The sequence below is a fragment of the Marmota flaviventris genome, chromosome 18 (genome assembly GCF_047511675.1).
Source record: "Marmota flaviventris isolate mMarFla1 chromosome 18, mMarFla1.hap1, whole genome shotgun sequence".
Classification (NCBI taxonomy): domain Eukaryota; kingdom Metazoa; phylum Chordata; class Mammalia; order Rodentia; family Sciuridae; genus Marmota; species Marmota flaviventris.
In genome coordinates, this window is record NC_092515.1 from 8,700,200 (window position 1) to 8,713,126 (window position 12,927).

The window sequence follows — 12,927 nt, forward strand, 5'->3', positions numbered from 1 at the left end:
AGAAAAGTTTGGTTTTTTGAGACAGGGTCCTGCTAAGTTGCTGAGTCTGGCCTTGAATTCTTGTTTCTCCTGCCTCAGGTTCCTGAGTCACTGGGATTATAGCTGTGCACTACCCTGGCTGGTCTCTGTATTTTTAAATGTTTGTTAAGTAGAGGAAGGAACAAATACTCAAAAAAATTGTTTGTGGGATCAAAATCCTGCCTCTAGTTGTGCCACCACCTCCTTGTTTCTGGTTTCCCCTCTTCCTTTTATTTGTGTCTCCCTGAGAGGGTAGAACCAAGGAGGCTTTTAAGGGTTGGGAGAGGTTGGAAGGAACTACCTGATTTTTTTTCTCAGAGGCCAAAGTATTGCTTTCCTAGCTTAAAAAAAAAAAAAAAAATCTTTGCTTTGAGTTAAATATAGAATAGGTAGATTTTTTTGTTTGTTTTTGTACTGGGGACTGGGGTTGAACCCCACGGAGCTTAATCACTGAGCCACATTCCCAGCCCTTTGATTTTGAGATGGGGTCTCACTAAATTGCTTAGGGCCTCACTAAATTGCTGAAGCTGGCCTTGAATTGTGATCCTCCTGCCTCATCCTCCTGAACTACTGAGATTACAGGCATCTACCACAGTGCCTGGCTCAGAGCAGAGAGTTTTTTAAAACCCTCATATATATGTTATAAGAATAAGAACAAAATGAACAACTGTGATCCCATGACACAGTTTAAGAAAAAACAATTTCCATTTTCTTCAAAGTCCCTGTATGGGCCGTTCTTTCATCCCTCCAAGGTGCTAAACTTTGTTTTATCTTTTCTCATGTTTTTTTAAAAAATAATTCTTCCATAAAATCATTTCCCAAAAGTATATGTTGGTTCATTTTGCTTGTTTTAAAACTTTATAAAGTAAATAGGAGCCCGTCTCTGTTGTATGTAATGGAAACAGACACATATTCACTGCTGTATAGTATTTGGTTATTAGGTATGTCGCGTTATGTCCAGTCCCATGAGACATTTCTTTCCTTTTCATTTCTAAATGCTTTCAGAATAATTTTGATTTGTAGAAAAGTTGAAAAGATAGTACAGAATCCTGGCCCCCTCACCCAGCGTCCCCTGATGTTACAACTTATCACAGTACATTTGTTGAAACTTCACAAACAACTTATATTACTACTGAATTTCATTCTTTTAGTTCTCACTAGTTTTTCCACTAAGGTCTTTTTTTTTTTTTCTTTTTCCATGATCCAGGATCCAATCTAGATTTTCTTCCCTATTATAAATATCAGTGCTCATGCACATCTTCTGGGGCACATAAACAGAATTTCCCTTAAGTTGACCTCTGGGTGTGGGGTTTGTTGGGGCATAGGACATGTTACATCTTTCATGTGTTCAAAAAGGCAAACTTGTTCTCTAATGTGGCTACACCAATTTCAACCATTTCTGATACCTTGCAAGAAATTCCTTTTATCTTACCTGATAGAAAAATAAATGTAAAAATTTGCCAGACTGGTGTTTCACAGAATCTGGTTTTAATTTGCATCCCCTTTGTTATATGGTTAGCTCTCATTTCAATTTCCTCCTGAATGAAGTCCTTTTCAAAAAAAATTTTTAGTTGTTTAGAGATTTATTTTTATGTGGTGCTGAGGATCGAACCCAGTGCCTCACACATGCTAGGTAAATGCTCTACCACTGAGCCACAAGCCCAGCCATGAAATCCTTTTTAATATATTTTTATTCTTTTAAATTAGGTTGCCTCATTTACTTTAAGCTTTTTTAAAATACTTTTTAGTTGTAGTTGGACACAACACCTTTATTTCACTTGTTTATTTTGGTATGTGATGCTGAGGATCGAACCCAGGGTCTCGCACGTGTGAGGCGAGCACTCTACCGCTGAGCCACAACCCCAGCCCCAAGCTTTTATTTTTTTAATCTTTTTTAGTTGTAGTTGGACACAATACCTTTATTTTTATGTGGTGCTGAGGACCGAACCCAGGGCCTCGCTGCTGCTAGGCAGGCACTCTCCCACTGAACCACAACCTTAGCCCCTACTTTAAGCTTTTAAAATAAATTCTGGAGGCTGGGGTTGTGGCTCAGTGGTAGAGCGCTTGCCTAGCATAGGTGAGGCACCAGGCTAGATCCTCAGCATCACATAAAAAATAAAAATACTGTGTTCATCTACAACTTAAACATATAAATTCTGAGTGAATTCTTTAATATATTTTTTAGTTGTAGATGGACACAATATCTTTATTTTTATGTTGTGCTGAGGATCAAATCCAGTACCTCACATGTGTGAGGCAAATGCTCTACCACTGAGCCACAACCCCAGCCCTTGAATGTGAATTTTTAAAAAATATTTTTTAGTTGTAGATGGACACAATATCTTCATTTATTTTTATGTGGTGCTGAGGATCAAAGCAGCTCTACCACTGAGCTATAGCCCCAGCCCTGAATGTGAATTCTTTGCATTGCAAGTATCTTCTGTCTGCATTCTTAAAAGGGCTGAATGTTTGTCAAAGAACTGAGAATTGTTAGTTTATTTCAGGAGCTTAAATCCTGTTTTTACTTTTTAGGTGGTGCTGGAGATTGAACCCAGGGCCTATGTGAATGCTAGGCAAGCACTCTACCAACTGAGCTATATCCCTAGCCCCTAAATCCTGTTTTTTTTTTTGTTTGTTTGTTTGTTTGTTTTTAATAGCACTAGTGTCCTTACTTCCTCCACGAGGGGAGAGATTACAGAGCTGAAATTATTTTTAAAAAATGTGTCTCTCAAGACACTTCTGTGTGTTTACTTCCTGCCTTAGCATGACCTACAAGGCTCTACATGATGATCATCCCTAGTTTCTTCTTTTATTCGCATGGTCGTAGCCATTCTGGTCTTCTTGTTGTCTTCAAAGGGGGTCCTTGCACTTGCTGTTCTTCTTGTCTCCCAGGAATTTCTATAGTTTTCCTATTTTCTTCAGGTCTATATTTGCATATTTCCTTTGGAGAGGTATGCTGTTCAATACCAGAGCCACCAGTTACATGGGCCTATGCCGCCCTCCACCCACGGTCGGTCTGAATTACGATGCCCTGGGAATGTGACATACCCACCAGATTTAAAAGATGTAGTCCAAAACATTTTCTAAACTATTTAAAATTTACGTATTGATAACAGTGAGATATTATTTGGAGTCAAATATATTAAGTCTAATTTCACCCTTTTAAAAAAGAACATGGCTAAAGGAACCTGTGGCCAGTGCTCGGGAATTGTATTTTATTTCTATTGAACTTGTTGCTCTACAGCATGAGCTGCCCTGGCGGGCAGGGATGATTGGCCCAGACTTTATCTCAGCACCTAGAACAGAAATTCCGTATGTGCCCAATGAAGGGATTCAAAAGCAGAGTAGCAGTTCCTGTCCTTTCCATTCTGTCGTCTCCCCCAGGGAGGAAAGGTGGGGGGACACCATAATAAGGGGTAATTTACACGTTACCCATTTTAACTGCATACTTCAAAGATTTTTGGCAAATGTGCCGAGTTGTGCCCGGAGTAGGGCCCCAGTGCTCTTGGTCGTGCCCCTTCCCACCGCAGGCCGGGGTCTCTCTACCCCGCGCCTTCAGTTTCGAAGCCCGGGATTCCGGTCAGTGGCTGGAGGTTCCAGCTCCTTGCCAGGCAGCGCCCGGGCCTCTGCGTGCCCATCACCGCCGGACCCGCGTCTGCCAACGGTAGCGGGTCGCGGCCAGGTGCCCTCCGAGGTTCGCAAGCGCCCGAGTCCCCACGCCTGCGGCGGCCGGCCTCAGTGGCTCCAGCCCTGGCTCCGCCAGGCCCCCACTGCCGAGCTGAGCACCGCGGGCGCAAGGCCGCTGCGTTCTAACCCCGGGCTTCGGGAACAATGGCCAGGCGGCCGGACTCTCGGCCTCGGTGGGTGTGTGGGCCGTGGGGCCGGCCCCTCCCCCTGCAGCCCCTCCCAAGCCAGGCTGGCACCCTCTCCAGCCCTCAACCGCCCGCCTCCCAAAATGGCGCCCAACCGCCTTCTTTCCCGCCCGCGGCGGGTCATATGACCGCGGCAGGCCCCGCCCCCACGCGGCCCCGCCCCTCGCCGGAGCCGCCAGGGCTGCGCGGTCGAGCGGCACGCGCTGGGAGCCCAGGCGGCGAGAGGATGGCGCGAGGCCGCTCTGGGCGACACGAGGCCACGCACGCGCGCACGCGCCTCGGGTGATAGGGGAGCGCCGGACGGGCCGGGCTGCGCGTGTGCGCCGGGCGGCGGGCGGCGCGTGTGCGCCGGGCGGCGGGCGGCGCGCGGCCAGCCGGGCGGCCGCTGCGAGGCCCGCGAGGCGCGAGGCGCGAGGCCCGTCGTGCCAGCCCCCGGGGTCGGGTAAAACCCGGTTGCTGCTGCCCTTGTCCCCTCCCCTTTCCCCCTGCCCCCCTTTCCCGCCCCTTCCTCTTATTTCACCCCCTCCCCCCTTTTACAGCCTCATTCGTGTCTGTATTTCTTTTTTAGGGGGCCCACCTCCCCTTCGAGGGGCGCCCCTCACCCTGCGTCACGCACGCACCTTCTGCACCCCAACAGCTCCAGGCCGCGCTGCATCTTCTCCCGGGGAGAAGATTCTCCTCAGGGCCCCGGGTCCGCTGCACCCCCTTTTCTCTCCTCCCCCGCCCCCCAGGCCCCAACTGCCCCCTCGCAGCTCCCCAGCTCGCGCCGCGGGCCCTGCCCAACCTCCGCACCTCTGCATCTCGGCCTTGCATTTGCCATCCCCTTCCAGGCCCTTTCTGCTAAGCACCCCCTTCCTCCTCAGTAGTCCCGCATCAGGGGACCCATATTCTCTCTTTGTAGATTCTTCCAGCAAAAACAAAAGCCTGTCCCATCTTCCTCCATTACTGCCCTCTCCATACTTTTAGGAGCGTCCTCTAACAAAAACTATTTTCTTTTAAACCCAGATTCCCCCCCCTCTATTCAGGATCTCTTTCCAGCAAAAATTCTTTATTCTCACCCAGAATTCCTCTTTTTGGAATATTTTCCCATTTAGAACAAACCAACTCAGTTTTTCCAGTTTCTCTTTTGTCTAATATTTACTTCTCCAACCTTCTTCCCCTCCCTACCTTTCCAACAAAAATTCCTTTTTATCACCAATTCTACCCCAATTAGGCTTCTCCCAGCAAAACTCTCTAGTTACCTTCCCCAGGGGGAAATAAGAAAAGAAAAAATAATTTCATTTTTACCATAAAACTTTTTTTCTTTACTCTATCTCCCCAGTTTAGTATTGCTTTCTTCTTTCTTCCAAAAATTGTCTTTCCCCCATATATCACCTTTGCCCTCCTTTCTTTGGGGGCGGAAGTTCTGACGGCCCCTTCCTTTCCACCACCTGCTTTCAGGGCAAAAGAAATTGGATGAGTGTCCTGAAATTACCACCCAGCATTCCAGGAAGAAATAACCAAGGTCTGCTTGTCACTTGAATCCCCTCCCTGAGGGACTTAAAGGGCCCTTTTGTTCCCTGGAGATCCACTCCCTTGCTCCTCTGGTGAGTTTCCTCCCTTTGCACTTGTCCAAAGACGCTTACTTTGTCACTTGGATCCTTCTTCAGAAGTGTTTCTAATCCAGGGTCTGTACCAACTGTGAGACCATACAAGTTGTTGCTTTGAGAAGTCAGAAAATGAAGTGCTATTTATTATGCAAGTTGTCCTCTTTGGAGGAATGCAGATACTTACTAGATTGATGAATATTTCATTGTTGATGTTTACTGCAAAAAAGGTTTTTGTTTCTCTAACACAGGGTAGCAATTCAGGTCCCTACAGAGATGGGCAGATGAGGGATTGTGGTGAACCAAAGTGTGTGCCTCATCAAGTGAAGCCAGCCAGTGGAAATAGCTAAGTGGAAATGCCAAGCCAGTGCTGCCACAAATTTTCATTTTTTTGAGAAAAGGCCAGAAAACTATGTGAAACCTTCTGGTTTGTAAATGCTGGCAATGAATTTAATAGTTTAAGAACTGAGTAAGAAAGCACGAGAGTCTTATAAAGTAGGTGTGCCAGCCACCAGTTTGGAATTTTTGGTTTAAGGGTTTTTTTGTTTTGTTTTGTTTTTTGTTTTTCCTGTCCAAGATATACCCTCCTGGGCACATGTGTACACACAGGACTTTTGCTCTTTCAAACAGCAAGCAGTTCTGTAACTTGATTTTAAGATTCTTTTACACCTACAAATTATTGAGGATCCCATGGAGTTTTTGTCCATGTAAACTATAGCTGCTGATATTTGCTGTTAGTTTAATAAACTATTATTTTTTGCAGTGCTAGGGATTAAACCTGGGACCTTGTGCATGCTAAACAAATATTCTACACTGAACTACTTTCCCAGCCCCAATAGTTAACTTTAAAATAACAGTAATAAGGTACTGGGAGTGTAGCTCTGTGGTAGAGCACTAGCCACAGGCTCCAGATCCTGGGTTTGATCCCCAGCACCACACAAAACAATAATAAACTCATTACATTTGAATACAATTGACTCTTTAAAATGTATGCAACTAAGTGAAAGGAGCTAGTCTGTAAAGGCTACACACACTGTAGCTGTTGTTTTTGTTTGATTGAAACCCAAGGCGCTTTACCAATGAGCTATATCCTAAGACCATTTAAAATTTTATTTTGAGAAAAGGTCTCACTGAGGCTGGCCTTGAATTTTACAATCCTCTTGCCTCAGCCTCCACAGTTGCTGGGATTACAGGCATGGGCTATCATGCCTGGCTCTAATTGACACATTTTTATTTAAAAACTATATTTCAAAAATTTAGTAAGGAGAATGGTATTGATCTACATTTTTATGGTCATCTGCATTCTCATATCAACTTATGCATTTAGCCTCTTGAAATATCACGTGGTTTGTAATCTCTGGGAAGCTTCACTGAGAATGAAAAGGCTTCAATATTATCATGAAAGTGGTTTCGATCTTACCCACTCCCTGACAGTTGAGAGCCCCTGGAGTTCCCCTGCATCCGCCTTACTATGAAAATTGCCATTCTAGAGTCTAATGCTTATCTGCCATTTCTGCTAGGATCAGCTTTTGGAGAATAAGAAATTTGGGTGTCTTCTTCTTTATTTAATTCTATGTAAAGATTTTCCCTTTTAAGTAACCTTTTGATTTCCTGTTTCTCTTTCCCATTGAAAACAAATCCACTCTTTGAGTGAGTGATCAGAGTAAATGAATTAACCATCTGGTTAAAATTATATATTGGTTACATGGCTAGAAGAGGGAGTCTTCCTTGATTGTTCAACTTAAAAATGTATATGCAGAATGTAGGGCAGGCGTCTCAAACTCAATGTGTAATAATAGCGTAGTGGAGTGGTTAGGTATAAAGGATTTGAAATTGGACTACTCAGGGCTGAATCTTAATTCTGATTTTCAGTAGGTTACTAAACTTCTCTGGGCTTTACTTACTTAACCCATGGAATAGAGTTAATAATATAGTACATGCCTCAAAGAGGTGTTATGGGAACTAAATAAGATAATGTGTAAGTGATTGCACTAGTACTTGGCATATAATGAAACCTTTAAAAAGTTTGCTGCTGTTATTGTTATTATAATGATAATTATTATAAGAGCCAGGCAGGAAGATAAGTAAGGACTGTGGGGACTAAGGCCAAGAGCCCTCTTCAAAGATGACAGTTTTCCCTCAGCTCTGTTCTGTTGTTAACTGCCAGGGAATATCAAATCTTAGAATTTTCAAGAGAAGCCCGAAATCCACCTATGTGGATGAAATCTCTCCATTAAAAAGAAATGTTGATGACTAATTCAATTTGTAAAAACACTGTGTAGACCAAACACAATACAAAATGGGTCTGTCATTTACAATAGTTGTAAATAGAGTGGAAGTATAGGGAAATAAATAGCATAACTAAGTCTTTCCTGTCTCCCAGCTCTAACCTGGTGTTACTCTGACTTGGTTACTCCCTGGTAATGAGATCAGAGACAGAAAGGAAAAGAAGAGAAAAAAGGCTGACAGAACAACAGGTTGGAGTTTTTCAAAGAAGAAAAGAAGTGGCATGATGGAATCCTGTCACTCATCAGTGTAGAGGGGGCTGAGAGCCTTCTGTAATCAAAGTTCTGTGCCAGGCAATATGCTGTGCAGAAGCACAGACATTTAAGACAGAGTTCCAGCCATCCTAGAGCTGGTAGCCTGGGGAAAATAGAAGAACCTGAGAGATTATTGCTTTCAAGGCCCTTTAGGATAGGTGTTAAGTGGATTTTCAGGCAAATGCTTATGAGAGCTCAAAGGAGAGAGACATCTCAAATTTTGTTATGTTGGGAATGTTCTCTACAGAGGAGGGGGCCTGTAGGCCTGGTTTTGAAGAGTTTCATCTGGCAGAGCTGAGTTAAAAGGATTTGGTCACAGGAACTACACTTAGCAGGGTCAAAATTCAGATGTCTCCAGAGGACTAGCAGGACACATAGAGGAGTGAGGTGGGAGGGTGTTAGAGATGGGGAGTGGGAGGGAGGGATTGAGGCAAAGGCTAATGTCTAAAGTCAGCTCCAGCTTCTCAGCCTCAGCCAGTGGTGGCCTTGAAGAGTGTGGACTCAGTGTTGACAGATCTTAAGATTTTTTCTTTCAGATTTTAAAACGGAAGTAGGAAAGCCTAATTTTAAAAAAATATGGAACACCTCACAAATTTGCATTTCATGCTTGAAGTTAGCATGAAGTGAGTATAGGAAAGCCTAACTTAACGAAAAACTCTAGATCTGTAGTGTCCAATGTGGTAACCATTAGCTACTCATAGTTATTTAACTGTAAGTTTAATTAAACTAAATTAAGACTTTAGTTCCATAGTCACATTTCTACGTGCTTAATGGCTATGTGTGGCTAGTGACAATCATGTTGTACAGTGTAGGTTTAGAACATTTCTATCAGCAGACACTTCTTTTGGATAGTGTCACTCTGTATTTTTCAACTTGATAACTAATTGAAAAAATTTTAAATATATTTCAGGATAAATATAATATTTTTGAAGACCAGGTAGACATTTAAATTGTTCCTCCAAACAATGTGACAGTGAATTTTGTTTATCTCCTGTCAATTATTTCTGTAGTTTGAAACCCTATTATAAAATTCTTTCCCAAAAAGTTGTAGCATTTCACAGAAGACAATCCCTTTACTCCTTTATATCTATTAGTAGTGAAACAATGGGCCTTTTTTAAAAGAAAAAATATTGGAGGGAGCACTGGCGATGAACCCAGAGATTTTTGTCACTGAGCTACATCCCCAATCCTTTTCATTTTTTATTTTGAGACACAGTCTCACTAAGTCTTACTAAAGCTTAAGGCTTCTCTAAGTTGCCGAAGCTGACCTTGAACTCATGATCCTCTTGCCTCAGCCTCCCAAATCTCTGAGATTATAGGCATGTGCCACCTTGCCTGGCTAAGAAAAAAATTTAAATTTTTGCTTTGGATTCCCAGTGTTGACTTAAATTGTTGTTTAAATTATTAAATAAGGCATCAGTGATGATAAAACAAAGCCTAATAATCTAAAGTGTCACAAGCAGTCTGTGGGCTGTGTGTGTGAACTATGTTGCACATAGTAGCCTCCTGAGGGGATAAGTCTGGCATTGGGGAACTCCCTGGAACCAACCCCCCCCCCCCAGGGATTGACCACTTGATACAGGTGAACTTCCCCCTCAAGGGGAAGTTCAATTAAGCTTTGCCTAAGATCCTACAAGCACCTGAGATGGGTGTGACTTGCTGAGATGTCAATCAACCTGCTGAATGTAAGACATCAGGAAGTAAGACTCCTGCCTTTGATGTACCCCTCTTAAATAAATCACCAGAACCATCTTTTCTTTGTCTAGTTCCAGCACCCATGTGGACTAGACTGGACTAGATCTATCAGGGGCTTCGCTGTTTGTAAATATATTTCTGAGTGTGTTTTATTATTTGTTAATTATTTGAGATATTAAGATTTCGTGTGGCTTGGACTCCTCCGGGCAGTAACAAGACACTGGTCGTCTTTGATCCGAAACTAAACCTTATAGTTCTTGTGTAGCTCTAAAGCCAAAATCAATTTGCAAATGAAATGCAAACAAGACAACCCAACTAGTGCAATTCAAATTACAAACATTAATTTATTGAGAGGGAGGCTATTTTGCTGAAACTTCACTGCTCCTTGAAATGGTTACTCAGCTGACTGCATGCTAAGCCCTTTTGGCTTAACTAAAACCCTGTGATGACTCAGTTCTCCATCCCTTTTCCATTTGATCTACATGCTGCAAACCTCCACTCATACCACTATGTCAGTTGGCCTCAAGTTGATCCCAAAGGGGTTATTATGAGCTAAATCCACTTCTATCCTCTTCCCTTTAGCAGGTGGCAATTAAAGCAGTTCTTTCTGGAATGAGTGCAATGATAAATTCATCCAGGCCTTTTACACTACTTTGATTTTAAGGTGATCATCCAATGATATACATATACTGTGTTATTTTTTTAATAGATTATCCTGAAAAGGAAAACAGAAACTTATTAAATTCTTAGAAAGAGTATTCAGGCCCTGGGAATATCTACAAGGTTATCTGGGATCATGAATCCTGCCCCATGGGGAACTGGGAGCTCTGTATATAGAAAGTACTAAAACACTTCTTGAATTTCTTTGTTAATAGAACAAGTTCAGTATCATCTCGGGATCTTGTGTTGTTATTATTTGGAAAATGAAAATATCAAAACATGGCCTTGAACTTTGGTCTGGCTCTTCTGGGGTTGTAACCAGATCAGTTTGTTCTATGGACTATGTGAGTATGTTAGAAAGTAGGTGATTAGGTACTTGGAGAGTCTAGACACATTCTCTTCCTCTCCCCACCCTAATTTATAATTGGAACAATGTGGTGTACAGTTTCTAGAGAATACGTTCTGTATAGGGTAAGAACATAGACTCCAAAGTCCAAATATCCAGACTTAAGATCTGGCTTAACCACTTGTTAGGTGTGTCACTTTGGACAAATACTTATTCTCATTTTTCTTATCTATAAAATAGAAGTAATAATAGAATCTTCTCCAAGTTGTTATAAGGGGTATGTATTAATACATACGATGCTCTTGGCACAATATTTGACACAGAGGGAGTGCTTTGTAAGTGTGATTTCTACGACTTTGTTTTTACTGACAGTGAGCTGTCAGTGTTACAGAAGCAGCACGGGAATTGGTGGACAAATCAGTTTTGCCTGCCTGTTCTGGTTTTTGGAAACCCAGAAAGTCCTGAGAATCATGAATTGTCTCAAATCTCAAAAGGTTTTTATTGCTGAATAATATTCTATTGTTGGATAGATCAACAATTTATTCATTCACCTACTGAGGGAATCTTGGTTGCTTCAGCTTTTTGCAGTTATGACTAAAACTGTTGTAAATGTTTGCATACGGTTTTTGCTTAGACATGCATTTTCACATCCATTGGATAGACAACTAGGAGTGCAGTTGCTATATCACATGATAAGATTAAATTTAATTTTGTAAGAATACTAGTGTGGAAACTTTTCAAAGCTCTTATTCCCCAAACATCTGACTCCCAGCTTTTCCTCTCTGGCTTTTGGCAGGTCAATTGTTTGCCTCAATCAATCTCCTTTGCCCCAGGCTGCAATGGCTGGTCCATTTGCTTGTAATGGTTTCAACAAATGCCCTTCTCAAGCCAATCTATGTTCTGAGAAGGTTCCAAGTTAGGCAACATAAAGGCAAGACCTTGCTGTCAGACCTTCAGGAAGCCACTGACAGGTCATCCAGCCTCAGTTCTTTGAGAACAGAATCCTCTGTTCCAGCACCCACACCAGACATACGGGCCATATCTTTAGGACCGTTACTAAGACAGGGAATGGGGATAGAGCCAGGGTAAGCTAAAGTGCCAAAAGCTCTCCTGCCAGGTTCCAATCACCTTTTTCTTAATAAGGGCTCATTTGGTGGCTGTAAACCTTTGACAGTTTGCCAGAGTTTTGATAAAATTAAATTTTGTTGTTGTTTCTCTGGTGGGATAGATGGTTAAATCTTTGTATTTGTTTGTTTTGAGATGGGATTTGTATGTTGCCCAGACTGATTTTAAACTCCTGGGCTCCAGGAATTCCCCCTCCTTAGTCTCCCAAGCACTGGGACTACAGGCTCATGCTGCTGTGCATGGTCTACTCATTTCATTTCTTATAGGTGTATTCAGTTATTTTCCTTTGGTTTTTTTTTTTTTTTTGAGTCCGTTTTTAGTCACTTATATCTTTGTGGGAATTTACTCATTTTATCTATGTTCTGGAATTTGTTGTATCTACTTTGGATAACTAAGTTTAACTTATTTATGTAACATATCTAATTTGTTAATAAGTTACCTAAATATAATTATTTATAGTATTATTTCATAATTCTTTTTATTTTTGTAAGGTCATTTTTATGTCCCCTCCTTAATTGCTAAATTTTAGTTTGTGTCTTTTCTCCCTTTTTATTTTTCCATCAGTATGTTAAGACAAATCTTGCTCCCCACCCCCACTATTTAGATAAAATTCTACTAGTTTACATATCATGTAGTTTTTTCTTTCCTCTTAGTAATTACACTCAGATTCTTTTAGTGTGCAAACTTAAAGTATGATGGTAATCATCTCTTTTTTTCTATCAATTCTTTGTCTTTTTCTCTTTTGGTACTGGGGATGGAACCTAGGGTCTTGTGCATGCTAAGCACATGCCTACCCCCTGAGCTACACCTCTACCTTTTTTCTACCTCTACCCTGTACACCTCTTTCTTTTTTTTTCCAAATAATTCAAACCCTTCACTCAGGTCTATTAGTGCACCCTCAGGCCATGTCTGTGAATGTCTGTAATGCTCCCTCCCTGATGAGTGCTGGCTTTCCTGTGTATCAAGCTCTGTGCTGACTCATGGAGTGATATTTGTCTTGCTTTGTTGAGAGCATCTTCTTGCCTAGCTGCATTGCTTTTAACAAGCTTGCCATCAAGCTAATTGTCATCCATTTGGAGGCTGCC